General features: G+C 36.5%; 1 protein-coding gene across 8 annotated transcripts in view; it reads right to left on the bottom strand.

Moving 5' to 3' along the window:
* Nucleotides 1–23,446, bottom strand: part of LOC131435472 (kazrin) — a 307,983-nt gene extending 284,537 nt beyond the window's left edge. For all 8 annotated transcript variants that reach the window (XM_058603390.1, XM_058603394.1, XM_058603392.1 and 5 more), the window contains exon 1: nucleotides 22,595–23,446. The gene's annotated coding sequence lies outside the window, so the exon portion shown is untranslated. The remainder of the gene's footprint in view (nucleotides 1–22,594) is intronic.
* Between the last annotated feature and the right edge of the window lie 557 nt (nucleotides 23,447–24,003).

Raw genomic sequence — 24,003 nt, 5'->3', positions numbered from 1 at the left:
TTAACTCGTGCTATGATTTCTCAAAGATTCACTGATTTTCAAATATTTTGAAACAAATGTAAACTATACAGCTATTCAGGTGAATTTATCTGACTTCGGCCATACCGATTTTAGAATTCCGGTTCCAGTATAAAATCGTTTCTCAAAGCTCAATCGTTTTCTCAAAAAAGCCTAATCAAATTTCAGAAACAAAAATTCAAATTGAATTAAACTTATATACAAAATTAATTAGTTTTATACATACATACAAAAATTAAGGAAATTTAATCCAATTAAGCTTCAAAGTTGTACTCAAAACTGTAATTTATTCGTCATATGGCCATACGAATCGGTTTGGGTTATGCTGGTTCCTGAATACCGGCTCTGGAAGTACCTAAAATTACCGTAAACTCTAAAGTGGAACTTACATATCATGGCATGTTTAAACGATTATCACACTTCTAGATTTAAATTCGATTGTATTTGCAGTTTGGACATTACAGAGTAATGAGTGATTACAATCTCAAATTGTCGCTTAAAACGACGGTCATTAAAATAATGTAATGAAAACTTAAACACCGAAGAATATTCATGCGAAAAACACATGCGGATTGATAAAAAAAGGTATCATCTCACTGCTAGGTGGATTAATCACGTTTTTTTATGATAGAGACGTTCACTGATGGTCTGACAAGCATGTTTTGAAGTTTCATTGAATGGAAAGCTAGACCAGTGTGTTTTGGAGGGCTATTTTCACGCTTCAAATATGATTTTCTCAGAAACGATGACGAATATAAAAAAACCCAACTGAGAATCTCTTAGAAAATTAGTTCAGGGGTTTTTAAACTATTTGGGGTCATGGACCCCTTTACTAAAATGAACGTAAGGCCTCAGAACCCCATCAACAAATTCCTTTGACAATTCAATTTCTTGCTTTTTTGGTATTGATGTAAAATACTTACCAATTTCTGCGAATGGTCAAATAAACACAACTTTTTTGGCGTAAATATTTCAAATAACAACTTATATCAAACAGTAGGGGGTCGATTTCTAGACCTCGTCGACCCCCATAGTCAGTTTTCGTTTAGGTCGACCCCCGCAAAAAGGATATCGACCACTTTGGGAACCCCTGGTTTAGACTATTTTGTGAAAATTTCAGAATGATTCATTGACTTTAGCGGTAGGGAAATTTTTTTTTTCTGAATGAAGAACTTGTTCATTGAATATCTCGCCCTCAAAAGCATGGATCAAAAATCTATCCTGACAATGTCTAGATAATTTAATTTAGATGCGATTAGTGCATGAACATATATGTTGTGGCGATAAAAATGAAGTGAATATTATTTTTGTGAAGGTAAGTCGATTTCTATGGCGGGGTCATTTTTTATGCTCTAGTTTCCTGGTAATGTAACGAAACATGAGAGAGAGAAATAAAATCGGCTCAGCAAGGCTGCCAAACAAGCGGTAGCTTTATTGGATGCACACACATTTTATGCATTACTTGTAACCGAAAATATCGAAACTTTTCTGGTCACCCGGCCCATCGAGAGTCATTTTGTACATATGCGAGAGAGCATGGAGAGAAATGTAATACGCAGAGCGAGATACGTGGTTATACGCGACCTAATAGGCGAAATATTTTACGCCTTTGTTTAATGCGTGTGTGTGTGAAAGTTGAAGAATGATACCACAAAAACCAAAATTATCATAGTGCTACTTAATAGAGATTATTGAGTCGGGTGTGCGCCATTCGTTACTAGCGAGTGACAATAGTGTGCCTAAAAGAAATTAGTTTTGCCCATTTTCACGCAGAAAATATTAAACTCATTCTTTATTAATCTTACGATGATTTTACCTCAAACGGTCCTTTTCAGAACTACTATTTTTGTACTTCTTTGGAACTTGAAAACGAATCCGTCTAACCGTAAAATGTTCAAGCGAGTAGAGTACATGTCACAGATATAGTACTGAGAGGCAAAGATGTCAATCTCCTCTGTGTGACGAAGAGCAAGTATAATTTCTCCCTTCGCACTGACAACATCAACAAGAGCTCTTCTCTTCCACACATATATACCACTGTTATATCAAGTGTGCACGCATCATGAGAGCGAGTGTTTATTTTTTTCGACTCTAGCATTCAATCTCACTTAATTGCTAGAGCAGAGCTCTGAAATTGTCTGAGGTGGATGAAGATATTCTCTCCGAAGGGCGCACGCCGGTGAGGACTCTGGTGTACGGTTTGCATAAAAGAAGCGTGTGGCACGCATATTCAGCAAAAGTGCAATTTATCGTTAAAGTTTAGCATTTCCTTGCTGCGAAAAAGATTGTCATAGCAAGGCCATCGTTACCTTCTATAAATTTAAAAAGTGTTCGCTCACTAGCACGCACCAGTGGTCATTTGGGAGTATTTAGGCGAGAGCGCGTGATTGCGATTCATGCGAAGAGAATTTGTTTCACTCGTACCAGCAGCTTTAACCACAAGCACACACACACACACACACACACACTCAATTTTTGTCTATTCGACACTGAGAAGAAGTGCGCTTTCGTCTTTGTGTGATGTTTCGCTTTTTACATCCCCTGCGTAGACAAGAATCTGACACCAGCGTGTATCACTCTGGTGAAATGCCATCACTGCTGAGAGGTGCCACCGGATTCGACGATTTTTTTTAAATTAAAATTTTCGAAATTTTGATTTAAATCAAATGTTGCATATGGGGTATACTTTTACGAAGCGTATGCTAAAAACAAGTTCACATTTAAAAATCGTCTCAAATTTTTTATTTCTGCTTTTAAGGAGTGTATCGAAAACAAGCTATCCACAAATTCTTCCTTCAAATTATGATATAAAATGATATTTTGTTCAAACTGAAAATTGATCCTTTATTGTACGAGGTTAAACTTGAGCATAATGAAAGCCGGATGAAATTTAAGTTATTCCTTCACGAATTTTCGAACTTTTCATCGAACGCTCTTCATCAAGTTCCGGACAAGTGTTGCATTACATTTTATAGACGCATGAGCCCAACAAACTCCTGCATGTTCCCAGTTGCCTTACCAGTCTTCTTGAAAACCCTCTTCGCGATTGCCCAGTAGCGTTCGATAGGTCGAAGTTGAGGGCAATTTGGTGGATTGATATTTTTTCAACGGAATTTTTACCCTTTTCCGCAAGCCAATTGAGAGTGGTTTTGGCATAGTGAGCCGACGCTGAATCCGGCCAAAATAGTGGAGGTGTACTATACCTCTTATATAAAGGCAGCTATATCTTCTGGAGACACTCAGATCGATAGATTTCTGCATTTATAGTTCCAGTAGTGTGAAAAATGGTTGACTTCAAACCACAGGAACATATTGCTTGCCAGCTTACAGGGTGGGCCATTTAATGTGGAATCATCGGGCAACCAAATAACTTTGGACAGAATTGTCAGATCGACTAATGACATATCGCGTTGGAAGCTCCCTTTCAAGACAATTTTACCATGGAAAAGTACACACCAAAAGAACGTTTGTGCGGATATAGTGATTGGTCCCTATTTTTTCCAAGACGATCATGGAGCAACGAAAACTGTTAATGGCGATCGTTATTGAGCCATGATAAATGATTTTATGATATACATGTGCGTGAAAATGGTTTGATTGGCTACTGGTTTCAACAGGATGGTGCAACATGCCATACAGCTCGACCAGAGATGCCAGGTAAAAATTTCGAATATCTTCAGACAGGGTTGCAAAAGTGTGTATATCCGAAAAAAATCTGGCACAAATCTGCAGATCTGGCATCTCTGAGCTCGACTAACAGTCGATTTGTTACGACCATTGTTCCCTGAACAAGTCATATCGAAAAGCGATAATTTTGACCTGGCCCCCGAGATCACTCGATTTGACGCCACCTGACTTTTTTGTGGAACTATTTAAAATCCAAGGTAACATCATTCGACGTGAAATCGCCGCCATATCGACCGATACATTAGCCAAAACGATGGAAAACGCCGAAAGAAGGGCACATTTTGTACTCAAGGTCAAAGGCGGCCATTTTGGTGATATAATTTGCAAGAAAATAGATGTAACATATCTTCCTGAATCAAAATAAATTATAAACGAAATGTTTTTTTTTCAAACAATATGCTCAGAAACAAATGCTTCCACTCTGTATCAACAGTTGAACTACTTATATTAGTTCTTTTGTATACATTTATAGCCCTTAGAAGGGTCGATTTGTAGATTTTTTCTGTCGTTGATAATTTTTCGGTGTGTTTTGCACCAATGCAAACGACCACCAGCTGAATGCTGATATAAGAAGAGATTCTTCGAAAACTAGCGAAATTCATTGTTTTGATAATCTTTGAATGGGTATGAAGTTTCGAAATGAATTGGTATGGAAATAATCAATTTTTATTGCTAAATATTATGAAAACAACTGAGCAAATGGTTGGAAATCAGGCTCATATAGAAATTCATATTCCATTCATACGTATGAATAAAGCATTATGAATGCAGCAATGAACGCAGTGGTTTAATTAATTTGGTCTCTAACCTACCTCTGCTACCGCAAATTCATTGGAAATCATTTCGCATTTTCTTTCATTGAATGTGTTATAATGACTGGGTAGAAATTATATCAGGTGAAGTTTAATTACAATGCAAATATTGATGTTGATATGAATACAGTGAATCGACCGATGAATCAATCGAACTGCGTGATATTTTTGTGACATAGGAAATATGATATTATTGTCGTCCGCTATCTGTTGGTGGCCGTTAGTAAAACGCTCGGGACATACTTCTATATGTAAAAATTAAAGTCAATATTGTTGCCAAATTCGAAATTTTATCTTCTGGATTAATGCCTGGAACAAAGGTAGCCAATCTCTAACCGAAGGACCAATGATCTGAACTCAAAAAACTAAATCGAGGTGCGATTCCACAGTTTTCAAAGCGAAACCCGATTTTTCGCCAGGAATAAAACGGATTCAGCAACCCGGCAAAGCTTAGCAAACGAACTCGGTTGAATACAGAATTAATGAACAAAGGTCTGTATTTCTTTTGTGCTCGGAATGTTTCGTGCCCACTGAGCTGTACAGTCTGCATATAGAATGAATCACAGCAGCGGAAAGATTTACCTGATTTTCCTTGCACTCGACTCTGTGCTTTTTTTCTTCCTGCCAGCAAAACGCGAAACCCAAGATGATACAGATCTACAGAGAGACCCCCGTGGATTCAGATGCGAAACCGTACGTGAATTTTGAATGCGTGCTGCATGCATGTGCTTTCCGCTTTTTCGCTGTAGCGCAAGCAAGCATCGTCAATGGGGATGAGGAGATGGTTTTTCTTCTGTAAACAAAAATCTACGTTTGGAGTAGTACCTACGGTTGCTGATTTGAATAGGGGGAAAAACATACTCACCCACATCATTCGAGGCTGAGTTGCACATAAATCTAGTCGGCAAAGTCAAAAAGGTACAGGATAATAGCGGTACAACTATGCTCGGATCCCCAGTTTTATGTAGGTTACTGAATATATATCTGTGTGATAGCTAGAAACGGTAGAATATCGAAATTTCCGAAACTATGCGAGACGATGCTGCCGGAGATTTATGATAAATTATACCAACAGAAAGGTAATGGCCGGTGTGCAATGCATCAACGTTACGTAAAACATGTATGGTCCTTGGTCACAGATTCAATGTACACCATTATTTTGCGATAAATGTTCGGAGAATGGTCACATTTGCGTACGTATATAGCTGTGAGGTGAGAGGTTTATTAAGCAATTTGTTTAGTTAGTTTTCGAGAGCTACAACCAAAACGTTTTATTGTATCTCAATCGAGCCAAATAACTTTCGCGGAAATATTCTGCAGACAAAACATAACAAATACATGTTTGTATTGTTGCTAGCAGAAAAACAAATTAAATTTTAATTGATCAAGATAGCACTCGAAAGTTTTACTTATTGAGAATAAGCTAAACTTCTGTTCAACTCAACGTGTCGACGCTATTGGTTTGCGTCTTCTTCGGGAAAACTTTATTTTAATGCTGGGCATCGTTAAAGGGACCTATAAATCAATTCATCGTTTTTCGTAGAAAACACTTAACACATGGATCAATAAGTCCCGAGACTAACAATGGAAACAACATTTTTTTTTGCAAAATTTTATTTATTCATCAACATAATCACCTTTTAGGGATTGTATCACCATTGTTCCAACGTTTTTCCAATTTTTCAATACGATGTTTATAAAAAAATTTATCTTTCGCTTAAAAATAAGCTTCAGTTTCAGCGATGACCTCCTCATTTGAGCCAAATCTTTTTCCCTGGAGCATTTTTTTAAGATCAGCAAAGAGCCAGTAGTCACTGAAGGCTAAATCTGGCGAGTATGGGGGGTGGGGAAGCAGATCAAAGCCCAATTCGTTCAATTTCGCCATTGTTTTCATCGACTTGTGGCAGGGTATTTTTGTTCCATCGAAAACAATCGCGGCACCCACTTGAAAAAAACCTTTTTCATACTCAATTTTTCATGAAGGATAGTAAATACACTTCCATATGATATCTGTGTCATCTCAGCAATCTCACGGAGCTTCTCTTTACGATCTTTCATTATAATTTTTGTCACTTCACTCACCTTTTCCGGTGTAACGGCTTCCACAGGTCTACCCGAGCGTTTCGCGTCATTTGTGTCGGTACGACCACGTTCAAACTCGGCGAACCACCGACAAATCGTTGCTTTTGATGGACAAGAGTCCGGATAACATTTTTCAATCCATTGTTTCGCTTGCACGGTGTTTTTACCCATTAAAAAACAATGTTTTATCAAAACACGAAACTCGTTTTTTTCCATTTTTTTAAACAAACTACAAAACGACTTTACTCCAACCTCGATAACTCAGCTGTTTCTGGTTAGTACCCTAGAAAGATGTGGTTACTGGTTTACTACGAGCGCCATCTCTGCTTTAGTTTCGGAACTTATTGGTCCATGTGTTACGTAAGTGTTAACAGTCAAACAACTAACGCAAACGAGAAAAACAGCTTTGAAAATGACATGCAAATACAACTATGAAATGAAATGAAGGTTTGATTTGTCCTTTAACAAATTATGCTCGAGATCATAATCGTTGTCACTGTGGCCACATAACAACTGAGGTCAGTACGTAGATGATGACGCTGATGTTCCCCATAGGCAACAAAAGAGTCGGAAATAAAATCCTTAATAAACGTCTGATGACAAAGCGTAAAGTGAAAATAGACTTGCGATGCGACGTGTAGTAATTGCTGGCGGAGGGGTTGCCATAGAGATATTACTATAATTGAACTGCGTGGCGCCCGAGCACATTTGAACATGCTCGGTTCTTCTATTTAATTAGGCAATTTCTTGGTGTGTTTCACATACAGAATAATTTATTTGGTGAAACGATTTCTCCGAATAGGAGTAAGCTACGGGTTCGAATCCCGTCTCTGAGGTAGCGATTGACTAAAACAAATCGTTAGATATTGACTAAAACAAATCGTTAACGAAAACGGACAACGTATTCACCGAAAAGCGCAATGAAATAACGTACAAATAAAAAGTACGGGTATGTAATGTCAGAGACATAACTGGATGTCGTGAATACGAATAAAACTGACACGATTTCTTTACACTTTCGAATTCGAATTCATAGTTTATCCAATGTGTGAATTGCGAAACTTCCCCCCTTTTCATTACTAAAATTTTTAATGATTTTTGACGTCGATTATCACATTTCAGATTTGCAAATTTCATTGAAAGAAATTATAAAGGTGCTGTACAGGAATCATTTCTGCCTTTTAGAAGGACCAAATTGTGGTATTCTCGACAATATTTAGCACAGTTCGGAACATTTATCTTGAACGATTTTCGCACAGCGAAAAGTGCACAAAGCAAATCAAATTATTTTGGATTTTCACTAAACTGATGATTTCTACCTTCGATTTGCAAAGAAGTAATCTTAGTAGTTCTTTAGATAACATTTAGAGCCATTAGAATGGCTGATTTTATATAATGTTGTCCACTTTTCGTTTCTTGTTTTCTTTCTCTCCAATGCAAACCATCAGCAGCAGATGCAATCGTTCTTGCTTGAATTGAAACTAGCTTTGTCTACAAACCGACACATCCGCTCGCAGTGCCAAATGATGCAAAACTGGTTTAATGCGTCTTCTCGCCTTGACGACCGGAAGGCAAATGAGAACTACAACCTGAGCGTTTGAGGTTTTCAACCACGCAGAAGGTGCGCTCTCCGATGCCGCTGTTTGAATGCGTCTACTCGCCCCGACGTCTACTTTCATCCTACACACGAGAAGAAATGATCGAATTTCGACCACGATTCCCCTTTTATAACGTTCAGTTGAAGATATGTGCTACCTCAAAATCATCGTCCTTGCGCGAAAAACCCAAGCAAAAGTAAAGAGTTTTCCACGTTGTTTTAAAATTTCGAGAAAACTTAATTTTTGAGTTGTTTGTGGTTATCTCACACTGCTCAAACTATTATCCTAAATTCCTGATCATATTTTTGATGAAACAGTGAAAGAATTATGTTGCTGCCTTTAATACAAGTCGAGATATTCACGATTAATTTCTGCCCATTCTTCCATTTGGCTAATTTCGAAAAGGCGCTCCATAGTAAAGTAAGTCGTATCCACGACAAAAAACCACCGCAGCCAATACGAAAGAGTACAATTATTGTTGACTTCAGACAGTTCTAAATTAGACCTTTAATACGAGAACTTGAAGGTTTGCTTAGAAGCAAATGAATAAACGTGCGCATTTACTTTAATGTAACAAGACAAATAATGTTGTTTATATACAGTTTCATGAAGAGGTGGATGCAATTCAATTCGCTAAAGACAATAACAATGTGCAATATGTGGAGCATGAAATCATCAAGTACAAAATACCAGTATATTTTGAAATTGGTGCTCTAGAAGTGCGTGTGCATGATCTTCCGTCAAGCGTCTCCGGTCTTTATACTCGAAAAACTATGTCCCAATACGGAGAGATTCTCTCTATCGAAAAAGAAAAGTGGATAACTTTTTCCCCGGTATTCTTAATTTCGTACATTTGTTACGCATGCGCTTGGAGACGATTATACCTTCTTATGTGGTTTCGGCCAGAATACACAGGTTCCGTGCAAATCACTTGTTACCTATGACACTCAGATGGCTACATGTAAATATTGTCAAAAAGCTGTTCACTATGGTAAGTCATGTGATAAATAGGACAAGAAGCCATCTACACCAAAGGGCAATAGCGCTTCCTCAACACCAACCTGAAATAACCCCAGCACATCAGTGACTGTTAACGATTTACCCATCGCCTGGGCGAAAAGTAACGATTACTTCGCCAACAACAGTGATGCCGAACCAATGGACGGAAACGTGAATAGCGAACCACTGCTTCTCCTTCATTCGGTAGATAACAATGAAAGCACCTCTCCTCCTAAGAAGAAAATAACAACGAGATCCAGCAATAAAAAATTGTCTAATGGTCGCGCTGTCGAGCTTTCTTCTTTTAATAAATATTAGGGTAACGGAGGTATTTTGGCTACTTCAATATATTTTGGTCAAGCGTACGTATTTCTGGAAGTAATCAAAATGAAGTATATCGTGTCTGAGAATTTTGAAGATTATTTATTTCCCTCGCATATAAGGTACACTGAGGTCTTTTTAATGCGGTTTATTATACACGACTTACCGAAGTTAAGGGTTTTTTTGAAGCGGATTTCCCAAGGTACGCGTTTCTCTTTTGTTTTGCCTTAGAAATGCATGAAACGTCGAGATGTGGTGTTATTCCGAAATTTTCAAAAACAACAGTCAACTCTCTGACTCTGAATGACATTCCTTCATTCCTTCATTCCTTCATTCCTTCATTCCTTCATTCCTTTATTCCTTCATTCCTTCATTCCTTCATTCCTTCATTCCTTCATTCCTTCATTCCTTCATTCCTTCATTCCTTCATTCCTTCATTCCTTCATTCTTTCATTCCTTCATTCCTTCATTCCTTCATTCCTTCATTCCTTCATTCCTTCATTCCTTCATTCCTTCATTCCTTCATTCCTTCATTCCTTCATTCCTTCATTCCTTCATTCCTTCATTCCTTCATTCCTTCATTCCTTCATTCCTTCATTCCTTCATTCCTTCATTCCTTCATTCCTTCATTCCTTCATTCCTTCATTCCTTCATTCCTTCATTCCTTCATTCCTTCATTCCTTCATTCCTTCATTCCTTCATTCCTTCATTCCTTCATTCCTTCATTCCTTCATTCCTTCATTCCTTCATTCCTTCATTCCTTCATTCCTTCATTCCTTCATTCCTTCATTTCTTCATTCCTTCATTCCTTCATTTCTTCATTCCTTCATTCCTTCATTCCTTCATTCCTTCATTCCTTCATTCCTTCATTCCTTCATTCCTTCATTCCTTCATTCCTTCATTCCTTCATTCCTTCATTCCTTCATTCCTTCATTCCTTCATTCCTTCATTCCTTCATTCCTTCATTCCTTCATTCCTTCATTCCTTCATTCTTTCATTCCTTCATTCCTTCATTCCTTCATTCCTTCATTCCTTCATTCTTTCATTCCTTCATTCCTTCATTCCTTCATTCCTTCATTCCTTCATTCCTTCATTCCTTCATTCCTTCATTCCTTCATTCCTTCATTCCTTCATTCCTTCATTCCTTCATTCCTTCATTCCTTCATTCCTTCATTCCTTCATTCCTTCATTCCTTCATTCCTTCATTCCTTCATTCCTTCATTCTTTCATTCCTTCATTCCTTCATTCCTTCATTCCTTCATTCCTTCATTCCTTCATTCCTTCATTCCTTCATTCCTTCATTCCTTCATTCCTTCATTCCTTCATTCCTTCATTCCTTCATTCCTTCATTCCTTCATTCCTTCATTCCTTCATTCCTTCATTCCTTCATTCCCTCATTCCTTCATTCCTTCATTCTTTCATTCCTTCATTCCTTCATTCCTTCATTCCTTCATTCTTTCATTCCTTCATTCCTTCATTCCTTCATTCCTTCATTCCTTCATTCCTTCATTCCTTCATTCCTTCATTCCTTCATTCCTTCATTCCTTCATTCCTTCATTCCTTCATTCCTTCATTCCTTCATTCCTTCATTCCTTCATTCCTTCATTCCTTCATTCCTTCATTCCTTCATTCCTTCATTCCTTCATTCCTTCATTCCTTCATTCCTTCATTCCTTCATATCTTCATTCCTTCATTCCTTCATTCCTTCATTCCTTCATTCCTTCATTCCTTCATTCCTTCATTCCTTCATTCCTTCATTCCTTCATTCCTTCATTCCTTCATTCCTTCATTCCTTCATTCCTTCATTCCTTCATTCCTTCATTCCTTCATTCCTTCATTCCTTCATTCCTTCATTCCTTCATTCCTTCATTCCTTCATTCCTTCATTCCTTCATTCCTTCATTCCTTCATTCCTTCATTCCTTCATTCCTTCATTCCTTCATTCCTTCATTCCTTCATTCCTTCATTCCTTCATTCCTTCATTCCTTCATTCCTTCATTCCTTCATTCCTTCATTCCTTCATCCCTTCATTCCTTCATCCCTTCATTCCTTCATTTCTTCATTCCTTCATTTCGTCATTCCTATAATAATTCATTCATTCAATTCTTCATTCATGCATTTTTCCACTCATTTCTTTATTGAATCCAATAACACTTTAATGATTTTCGTCTTAGGTTGGCTTGTGAGTTAATAAATGGTGATTTTTAAGAGGTATAGGATCTGATTTTCAAAAAATAATACGAAAAATGGAAAACATTGATTTATTATTATTATTATTATTATTATTATTATTATTATATCGTTTATTTATCCCCGGTTTAAAAAAATGGATGAATTTTTCATTGGAATCGATAATACGTTCAATATAAAACACTCTCTCAAAAATTTCGGCCGGCATTTCGCGAATAAATGCTTCAAAATTGGCTTCCAGTGCGTCAATCATTGCTGGTTTATACTTGTAGACATGAGCCTCAACATGGGCCCACAAGAAATAGTCCAAAGGTGTTAAATCACATGATCTAGGCAACCGATTGACGGGCCCAAAAACAAGATAAACTGTTTACCGAAGGCGGCTCTCTATTTGATCGTGCCGTGTGGGATGTGGCACCGTCTTGCTGAGACCACATATCAGGCATGAATAATTTTCCCATTTTAGGTAAAAAAAATCGTCAATCTCACGGTAGCGGTCGCCATCCACAGTAACGTTCCGCCTTTGGAGAAGTATGGCCCGATTATGCAACCGGCCCAAAATACACACCAAACAGTGTATTTTTTGGGATGCATTGGTAGCTCTTGCAATGCTTCTAGCTGGCCTTCACTCCAGATGCGGTAATTTTGCTTGTTGACGTATCCGTTCAACCAGAAATGAGCTTCGACGCTAAACACAATTTTTTGATTAAAAACGTAATCTTCCTCCAAGTTTTCCAATGCCCATTCACCAAATGTTAGACGTTGTAAGTCGATTCGTGGTTAAGCAAGCTTTTTATTAACGTTGCACCAGTTAGAAAATGCATTCATCTTTAACTGCAAGAAATCTTTAGGATCCTTGACAGCTGCTTAGAACTATTAGAAAATGATATAACCATTGCTTAATTTGTTTAAATATAGTGAAAAGATGAATGTTCTCAAATGGCTTCCCTGAGAAACACCGAAATTCACGAATCGAGGAAAAACACAGTCACCATGTTTTGACGGTCATATTACGACCAGCCTAACACGATTCAAGCCAATTAAGCAAGTAATCGCTAATCGCAAGCCTGTCGAACTTTGCAATTTTTATCTGGTGATTATTTTTGTTGAAGCAGAGCACACAGAAAGAAAAGATGAAACTTACACGACATGTAAACCAATAGTACTATTAAACAGACATCACACACCAAAAAAATTTGAATATTACAGGTGACTTATTTCCTCATACGATGTAATTCATAAAGACCTAATTTGTCAAATGACGAAAAATTTCACTTTTAATGACTTAATGTTAGAATAGCTTGACTTTTACTGGTTTCGACTGTAACTTGCATTCTGCTAGCAGGTGCGACTGTATGAAGTTAAATGTACCTTTTACCAACCAAGAAGATGTATGCTTCTGTGGCTCAGTCGATTAACAGACGTACTTGCGATCCAATGATTCTCGGTTCAAGTCGCGGCGGTGTTGCTATCAGTATACTTTTTTTATTTCAACGAATTTCATGTCATGGAGCTTTAGATACAGAATTAAATTCCACGTGAATTTGCGTGAACAGCGACGCTCCATTTATGTGCATCTTATGAGATGTGGATTTTTTAAAGTGTGCAGTTGAAACGAAAATCTGATTTGGTTTTAAATCATGATTGATGTAAAATTACATTGAAATGCATTTTTTTTTCATTGAACAAGGCTGTAAATTTACAAATCGCTTAGTTTTGTAATGTAACTTTCCATTCAATTACCTGCTCTAGACCGTTTCGGTATGGAATCATGCTAAGTATTTGTTATGTTACAGGAGCACACACCAAAAAAAAATTGAATTTTACAGGTGACGTAATCCCTCATACGATGTAATTCATAAACACCTAATTTGTCAAATGACGGAAAATCTCATTTGCAATGACTTAATGTTAGATGAGCTTGAATTTTACTGGTTTCGGCTGTAACTTGCGTTCTGCTAGCAGGTGCCGACTGTATGAATTCAAATGCACCTTTTACCAGCCAAGCAGATGTGTAGCAGAAGCTCAGTTGATTAACAGATGTACTTAGTGACTCAATGAGTCTCGGTTCAAGTCGCGCGGCGGTCGCAATCAGTATTCATTTGTTTTTATTTCAATGAATTCTATGTCATGGAATTGAAGAAACAATATTGAATGTTCTTCCACGTAAATTTGCGTGAACTGCGACGCTCCATTTGTGTGCATCTAATGATATGTAAAATCACAGTTTTTTAAGGATCTACCATCCGGACCGACACATGATGATGTCAGTTTGAAACATGATGAAGGCGCAGTTTTAGAAAGAAAAAAGGCATTCGATCGTTTTAAAAATCATCCGGAGTCGAATTGGTCTTTCTATCTATCCGTGCAAAATTATTGATTTTCCTTACCAAAGACGTGCATAGATGTTCTTCCAAATCGCAGCAGGCCGAAATTGTCACGATTTCTGTTGTTAATGTCTAGAATCTGCTCTCAGTTGTATCAAATTTCTTCCAAAAGTACACTCTTAGAAAAAATGAAATTTACGCTTGACGTAAATTCAAGCATGCCGTAATATCTTCGGTGATGACACAAAATTACATCTATTAACATGTAAAAATAAACTTTGAGTCTGTATCGATGCAGGCTTCAGGTACAATAACTGTGAAGTTACTGATACGACTTATCTTTACATGCTTTGAATTGTGAATGTAGGTGAATCGCGACGCTCTATTTATGTGCATCTATAAAGATGTAAATTTTTCTTAGTGTGTAGCTTAACTGGCTGAATTCTGATACTGGTTTGGTGTTGAAAGTAGTTGAGATAACAAACTTTGCTAACGAATTTCAAAATGAGATACTGTTTCGATTGAAATCCATTAGGATCAACTAATCAAAAATTTTTTTCGCGAATTTCGGATTTGTTTATGATCAGTTTTCGTCCCGTTCGGTTCGTTTTCACCAAATCATGTAAACACTTTTGTTCTTGGTCTCCATCGCGTGACTCATAAAAATATGGTATGTGCTACTCAGAATGTGTTTACCGCCTACCATTTCAACTCCGGATGTCCGGAATTATGACGAACAAATTGACGAACAGTTTAGGAAAAATGAGTTCATTTACTTCGTATGTGAAGATTAAAAACATAAAGGACAGGTAAAAAATATGACTATAGTTGCAGATTCGTATACCCCGAACGGAACGGACTTGTTTGATGTTTCACCTGCATCAAAATGTAGTACCCTCCCTCAGTTTGATCACATTCAACGAAAGCTACTAGTTCTACTGTGAATTTACTGCCTCCAGCACCACGGTGGCAAAGGGACAGTTTCAAACCTCTTTACTGCAGCCAAGCAACAAGCAGCAGAAAATCGAATGACGGTGCCTTTGGCCTCGGGCATGATCCACTGGAACAGGTCAAGCCTGCATGGTGGTACCGCACATCGGGCGTGTTTGGTCCCGTTGGAGAGGACAACCGGCGGTGGAAGGAAATTCAAGGATTAGCCGGAATGTTTTCTTGCTCGTTTTTGTGTGTTTTCGGTGCGACCGAAGCAAAGGGAAACTTCATTTGCCGTACCGCCATGCCAAGGTCAACCGGAGTACATTTTTGCACTGCAGTATTATTCATTTTGGCACGAGTAGCAGCAGCTCAGCGCACGATGTCACCGTAATGGGATCGTAATTTTCGCACACCAGGTTAAGTGGACTGCTATCGAGTAGGTCGAGGAGGTGGATTATTTTTTGACCTCTCGTAGTGGGCACGTGAGCAAAGGTTTATTGATAAATTTTTACACTGAAGTGGGGAGGAGTAAAAACACTAAAAAGTTTAAAGTAAGGCTTGTAAAATGTGGCTAAAGTATAACTTAATGAATTTTTCAAATTTATTTAGGCAAACGTTTTCACCTTATGTTTTGGAATCAATTGACCCCTTATGTCCTAGCGTATGATATATCATACGCAAACCTCCTATCTTTCAATACATGTTTACTTCAAAATTTGAATACCTAACAGCTTTACTAGAGCTCTAGTTCATAGTTTGTACTTCTAATTTTCTTGTATATTAAAATTATTCTCTAGTGTCAACGTTTTATTTGTATTATAACCTTGCAAAGTTCACACAAATGGCCAAAGAAAAGTAAGCAACATATTCGTGTGAATATTATGTTCAAAATCATAGTTAATACTTCCATCTTTTGACAAACCATTGTCAAAGATTCAAATTAATTATTTCTGTAGAGAAATTCCAAAAAATATATGTTAAACAATTAAAAATTGTTGAAACATTTGAACGTATGATATATCATACGGTGGGATAACAGAGTAGTATTTTTTCCAAAGCATGTTGTTAACTGATAATCTCGAGCATCAAAATTTTCTGATTAGGTCTTTCGAAAATCTCTTGCCATCAGCAAATTTAATCCATGTTATTATATCTTAGAAATGTGGAATATTCAAAAACATGGCTGAAAAAAATAATGATAAGGTTTTGACGAACACGTAAATAAGAAGTAGAACGCAAGCTTTGCAAAGGAAGTATGAATACCTCCAAAACCTATTAAACATTGGAAAAACTATCGAATGAGCTTACGTTATTTTTAACAAATCGTACAAATATCCCAAATATCATTCAAACACATATAGGTAATCCATTTTCCTAAAAATGAAGAAATGGAAACAAATGAAGCTATTTTTTATTTTCGATAACACAGGTTTTAACCTTAAGGTAATTCACCATTTCTGGCCAGAAAAACTTACTGACCCTGTGTGCGGGATTGCGTATCGAACTTAGATAGGCTGAGTGTAAGGCATCGACAAATAAAGTTGTTTATTGCAGCTTACAATACAATATATACAAATAATTATATTATTTGTAGTATTCTTTAATCATCAGAAATTTATCTAAGGCATGTGCTTAGCTTTCATCCTGACCCGATTGGTATTACAGTTCCACATCAAAGTTTATTCAATACTCAATCCAATATTTTCACAGTTATAAAAGTGCTGGATTTTTGTGTGTTTCCTATGTATATGTGACCTGTTGTTCGAATGTAAACTTCATATTTTTGGATCAGGTTCAAAAGCTACTAATTTTGAAATTAGTATTTTTTAAATAAGAATGTTGTAGTTGGAGGACATATTTTACAATAAAATAACAGGATTTCTCAGTTGAAATGACTATTGTTTGACTTGAAACCCGATCTCGATCAAATTCGCCGACGATAATCATGTATTTTTCTAGTCCATCCTAGATAAGTTTTTCGTTTACTTATACTGATCATATCTATTTTTTTCAAGTTTTATATTCTAATGCTCTTTGAATACTGCAAGTTTCTTGTGGGCTTGAAATTTAAAAATCGTGAAATGGAAAGTTAAATGATTGCTGATACCCGTCCCATTCAAAACATTTGATATAGTTACTAAAAAGTCAATAACTTTTAAAATATTTACCTATAAAAGTATGTGTGAGTGTGATCATTTTTTCTATAGCGGCTTTCAAAACTAGGGATCAGGGTCATTTCACCGAAAGCCATTTCGCCGAAGGCCGTTTCGCCGATAACCATTTCTCCGAAAGCCATTTTGCCGAAAAGACCCTTTCACCGAATTTTTCAATAGTCTCCATATCGTGATTAAAAATGATTGAAACAAAGACAAATGCAAAATGATAGGCCCTTATTACCGTTCTCACCTCAACTTTCACATTCACTTCACTAACATGTCACTTCACTTGATTTTCCCTATTACCAGTATCACGCATAGGGAAGTGATCACTGTAGTGGAAAAAACTCATTTTTTCAACGAAATGTTGGTGGCGTGATGTTCATAATGACATCAAGTTCATCCAAATAATGACTTTTGTCTTTGAAGCGACTTTCGTACTAAGGACCTAAATTCACTTCACTCGATTTTCAACGTGAAGTGATACCGATAATAAGGGCCATAATGTTTACTTCCGTTCTGTTTAACTACAAACGTACTTCTGAAAGAATCCAGAAAATCTGGAATAATCTTTTTATTTTCTTTTTTACTATATATTTATTTCATAATCTTCAGAACGGAGTTCCCAAGAAAACTTGGTGAGACAAAATGGCTTTCGGCGAAATGACCCGTATTTTTATCATTTTTCCATCAGATTGACATTTGGAATTGATTAAATTGATAACAAATCATATGATTTCACGTACACTGATTTGGTTTTTGGTGTGAAAAGTGTACACGTTTCCAATTTTGTATCAATTTTGTTTAAATTTTGTGTCAATTTGGTGTCAATATTTTGTCAACTTTGTGTCAATTTTGTATCAATTTTGTTTCAATTTTATGTCAATTTTGTGTCAATTTTGTGTCATTTCTGTGTCAATTTTGTGTCATTTTTGTGACAATTTTGTGTCAATTTTGAGTCAATTTTGTGTCTATTTCGTTTCAGTTTTGTGTCCATTTTGTGACAATTTTGTTTCAATTTTGTTTCAATTTGGTGTCGATTTTGTGTTATTTTTGTTTCAATTTTGTGTCAATTTCGTTTTAATTTTGTGTCACTTTTGTGACAATTTTGTTTTAATTTTGTATAAATTTTGTGTCAATTTTGTGTAAATTTTGTGTCAATTTTATTTCAATTTTGTATCAATTTTGTGTCAATCTCATGTCAATTTCGTGTCAATTTTGGGTAATTTTTTTGTCATTTTTGTGTCAAATTTTTGTTATTTTTGTGTCATATTTGTATCAATTTTGTGTCAATTTGGTGTCATTTTTGTGTCAATTTCGTGTTAATTTTGTGTCAATTTTGTATCAATTTTGTGTCAATTTTTTGACAATTCTGTGTCAATTTTGTGTCAATTTTGTGTCAATTTTGTGTCAATTTTGTGTCAAATTTGTGTCAATTTTGTGTCAATTTTGTGTCAATTTAGTGTCAATTTTGTGTCAATTGTGTAATTTATTTTGTAAATTTTGTATCATTGTTGTGTAAATTATTGGTGAATTTTTAGTCAATTTTGTGCTAATTTTGTGTCAATTTTGTGTCAATTGTGTAACTTTTCTGTAAATTTGGTATCATTTTTGTGTCAATTATGTGCCAATTTTGAGTCAATTTGGTGTCAATTTTGTGACAATTTTGTGGCAATTTGGTGACAATTTTGTGACAATTTTGTGTCCATTTTGTGACAATTTTGTTTCAATTTTGTTTCAATTTGGTGTCAATTTTGTGTCAATTTTGTTTTATTTTTGTATCAATTTTGTGTCAATCTCATGTCAATTTCGTGTCAATTTTGGGTAAATTTTTTGTCATTTTTGTGTCAAATTTTTGTTATTTTTGTGTCATATTTGTGTCAATTTTTTGTCAATTTTGTGTCAATTTTGTGTCAATTTTGTGTAAATTAGGTGTCAGTTTTTAGTCAATTTTTTGTCAATTTTGTGTCAATTTTGTGTCAATTTTGTGCTAATTTTGTGTCAATTGTGTAACTGTTGTGTAAATTTGGTATCATTTTTGTGTCAATTATGTGCCAATTTTGAGTCAGTTTGGTGTCAATTATATGACAATTTTGTGACAATTTTGTGGCAATTTTGTGACAGTTTTTTGACAATTTTTTGACAATTTTGTGACAATTTTGTGACAATTTTGTGACAATTTTGTGACAATTTTGTGACAATTTTGTGACAATTTTGTGACAATTTTGTGACAATTTTGTGACAATTTAGTGACTATTTGTCAATTGTGTGACAATTTTGTGAAATTTTGTGAAAATTTTGTGACAATTTTGTGCGATTTTGTGACAATTTTGTGACAATTTTGTAACAATTTTGTGACAATTTTGTGACAATTTTGTGACAATTTTGTGACAATTTTGTTACAATTTTGTGACAATTTTGTGACAATTTTGGGACAACTTTGTGACAATTTTGTGACAATTTTGTGTCAATTTTGTGTCAATTGTGTAAATTTGGTATCATTCTCTGTCAGTAATGTGTCAATTTGGGTCAATTTTGTGTCAATTTTTTGACAATTTTGTGGCAATTTTGTGACAATTTTGTGATAATTTTGTGACAATTTTGTAGCAATTGTGTGACAATTTTGTGTCAATTTTGTGACAATTTTGAGCAATTTTGTGACAATTTCGTGACTATTTGTCAATTGTGTGACAATTTTGTGAAATTTTGTAACAATTTTGTGACAATTTTGTGACAATTTTGTGACAATTTTGTGTCGATTTTGTGTCAATTTTGTGTCAATTTTGTGTCAATTTTGTGTTAATTTTTTGACAATTTTGTGGCAATTTTGTGACAATTTTGTGATAATTTTGTGACAATTTTGTAGCAATTGTGTGACAATTTTGTGACAATTTCGTGACTATTTGTCAATTGTGTGACAATTTTGTGAAATTGTGTGACAATTTTGTGAAATTTTGTGAAAATTTTGTGACAATTTTGTGACAATTTTGTGACAATTTTGTAACAATTTTGTGACAATTTTGTGACAATTTTGTGACAATTTTGTGTCGATTTCCTGTCAATTTTGTGTCAATTTTGTGTCAATTTTGTGTCAATTTTGTTTCAATTTTATGTCAATTTTGTTTAAATTTTGTGTCAATTTCGTTTAAATTTTGTATCAATTTAGTGTCATTTTTATGTTAATTTTTACGCAATTAGATGGAGTGCATTTTCTGACCAAGCCTTTCAGCCTTGATGATTATCTCTTTAGTAACATTTATGTGTCAATTTTGTGTCAATTTTGTGTTTATTTTATGTCTATTTTGTGTCAATTCTGTGTCAAATTTGTGTCAATGCTGTGTCAATTTTGTGTCAATTTTGTATCAATTTTGTATCAATTTTGTATCAATTTTGTGTTAATTTTGTGTCAATTTTATGTTAATTTTGTGTTAATTTTTTGTTAATTTTGTGTCAATTTTGTGTCAATGCTGTGTCAATTTTGTGTCAATTTTGTATCAATTTTGTGTAAATTTTGTGTTAATTTTGTGTCAATTTTATGTTAATTTTGTGTTAATTTTTTGTTAATTTTGTGTCAATTTTGTGTCAATTTTGTGTCAATTTTGTGTCAATTTTGTGTCAAATTTGTGTCAAATTTGTGTCAAATTTGTGTCAAATTTGTGTCATTTCTGTGTCAATTTTGTGTCAATTTTGTGTCAACTTTGTGTCAATTTTGTGTTAATTTTGTGTCAATTTTGTGTCAATTCTGTGTCAATTCTTTGTCAATTTTGTGTCAATTTTGTGTTAATTTTATGTCAATTTTGTTTAAAATTTGTGTCAATTTCGTTTAAATTTTGTATCAATTTAGTGTCAATTTTATGTTAATTTTTACGCAATTAGATGGGGTGCATTTTCTGACCAAGCCTTTCAGCCTTGATGATTATCTCTTTAGTAACAATTATGTGTCAATTTTGTGTCAATTTTGTGTTTATTTTATGTCTATTTTGTGTCAATTCTGTGTCAAGTTTGTGTCAATTCTGTGTCAATTTTGTGTCAATTTTGTATCAATTTTGTATCAATTTTGTATCAATTTTGGGTCAATTTTGTGTCAATTTTATGTCAATTTTGTGTCAATTTTGTGTCAATTTTGTTTAAATTTCGTTTAAATTTTGTATCAATTTTGTGTCAAATTTTACGCAATTAGATGGAGTGCATTTTCTGACCAAGCATTCCAGCCTTGATGATTACCTTTTTAGTAACACTTTGATGTAGTATTGAACCATCTAATTAGGACCCCTGACGTTTTCAATTCGAACAGTTTGAATGGAACGCTGGAGTAATCATTTTCCAAAGTTTTGGCATCAGCCTTTCAAAGACCAACATTCACTTCCCTCGGGAATCCGTACAGAGCAGCAATGCAAAACAATCACTTCCGAATTCCCGTTCCCAATTCACAAGCACATTCGCATCAGTCTCAGCTGTACAGAAGTCTTCATCTAACAAATGTTTTGTATCGATAGGGCAAATGGACCGATATCTCGGTGTGCATAGGCAAAGGTAAGAGCATTTGATGCGAGCAAGGATCGATTCGTGCCTAGCAGGTACGTACGGTCCTGCTAAGGAACTTAAAGCACAGGCCAAATGGGAAAGCGGGAACAATTGGGAAAACTTCTGGTACAATTTTAAATGCACAGAAGAAAACCTGCTGCTGAAAGCCGTACCATTTCAGGGACAATCACTGCTCTACAATAAGAGCATTCGGTGGTCCGGGACACAGAGGAGGACAATGGAATCCGAATGCTTTTATGTTCGTGCACTGTTTCACAACCCAGATGCCAAATTTTCATGACTAAGTCCTGTATGTTCATGATTTTTCTCGCTTCCTTCCAAGAAGATGTTTGCACTCTCGTTCGCCAGTGACGTGTGTTGTTTTTGTGCACCGACAGTGCGAGAGGGAAAGAGATACATGCATTAGTACGTACGTATGTATGTCGTACTGCCATCGGTTCGGTGAGCGTTCATGCGAGGAAGCTCATGGCCTGACACAAGGGGCGCGTCAACCATACGGACGCAAGGTAAATTTATTCACCCCTTGTGTATGGCGTGTGGTGATGAACCTGAACCATTCCACCATTGGCAGGCATTAGGAAGGGCCAACACTCCTGGACAGGGACGGTGGGGTGACATTTCCGAAAAGAAAGTGACTAAGCAGAGGCAGTGAGTTCTTTTTTTTTTTGCTGTTCACTGGCGGAAGGGAGAGGAGGTAATTGACACACAACGGGCATGGGGTGTTCGGAAACAGCTGAATAACAATCGGAACTCCCACGCAACGCATTTTCTTATCGGTATTTAGAACTTGTTAGTTATGAAAACGATGGGTGGTTGTTTGTTTGAGTGTTTACAGTTTATTATTTTAATTTTAAATCATCGGTGATCGGTGATATTATAAGGATTTTCTTTTGTAGGAAAATCTATCTAAGCATTAAGGCCACCTACCTCAGCGAGTCACTTTCCGTATCTAAGTCTGGTTGTTTTTTTTCACACAAATCGGATTCTCCTACTGGTCATCTGTGCAGGCAAACAGCCGTAAATATTTACTGTTATGAGCAGCAATAACGTTAATTCGTTTTTTATTAGCTTCGAACGCCTGCTGGAGCCTTGGTACCGGCCGTGACCACAAATACACCAATCATTCACCGAAATCGTTTCCAACGACAACACGCAATTCACTATCCTCTTGTAGGTCGGCTAGTTTTCCTTCAAAATTCGCAGTAACAAGCTGTTTTCTTCATTATGTTTCCGTGCACAACTCACTCACACAAACACAAACCTCGCAGCTCGCAGTGTGGAGGCGAATCCTTTCGCTGCTGCTGCTGCTGCCTTGTGCGATTCACTCAACTTGCAGGAGCAATATTTCACCCACCGAACTCACATTCCTCCACTTGTCAGAAAGGGATACAGAAATCCACTTGCCGTTTCGTTTTTTCCTCGGCAGCGTAATAACGGCAGGCTTTTGAGCAATTTCGGCCACAGCCACCCACTGATCCTTGAGCGTCCTCCGGTCACTATGTAGACTAGGTGGTAAAATTTTCACCACCCACACAAACACACACACACGCGCGCACACAACGATCCCCGTCCACCGTACTATTTCTGCTTCTGCACGGTGCTCTACGTGTTCATTCAAACAAAGCCATCACCGCTGCCGGACAAAAAACCACACGCTCACCTTGCCACCTGACAAACTCCTCTCCGGTTGCTTTATTTCACCACCATCCAACGGGGAAACGCACTTGCAGCGGAGTCAGCTTCCGCTCGGACGACACAACTCGGACCGCGATAAGAATGGAACTGACGAACAACGGCAAACGTTTCGGCACTCCAGCACGAAGCTTATGACGTTGTTTGTTCGAGGCTCGTAGCAGGCTATGCAAAAGTTTCGCCTGGAGAGAAAGCCAGAGAATACGGGAGAGAAAGTGAGCAACACGGTCGTGCTGGAGACTTCCTCTTGGCTCGATGCGGTGGCGGTTTGTTTGCATGCGATACACAGCGCCGCTGCTGATAAGGGGAAGCCGGGAGGCATGCGCCGACAAGTTGTTGTTGATTATCACAACATTATCAAACAACAGCAGGATGGTTTGTGTCGTGGGTTGCGTCGGATAGTTCAGGTTAGTAAGTGTGTTGGTTTGCCAAGAGGGCACGAGTCCTGACGGGAACAATCGGATTGTATGTCTTGTTTTTAGTAGGGGCGCAACAATGCACAGAGGAAAAAAAAATCAGGAAACCCGAAAGGAAATCGGGAATCATGGGAAAAGGCAACAAACAAGAGTGTTTCTTATGTAAAAAATTCAAGAAATTCAATGAAATGGTTTTTAATGGCCGCACGAATCACCATCCTGCTCGTT

The sequence above is a fragment of the Malaya genurostris genome, chromosome 3 (assembly GCF_030247185.1).
Source record: "Malaya genurostris strain Urasoe2022 chromosome 3, Malgen_1.1, whole genome shotgun sequence".
Taxonomy (NCBI): domain Eukaryota; kingdom Metazoa; phylum Arthropoda; class Insecta; order Diptera; family Culicidae; genus Malaya; species Malaya genurostris.
The sequence above is the reverse complement of the archived record's forward strand: the minus strand, read 5'-3'. Positions and strand labels throughout refer to the sequence as shown.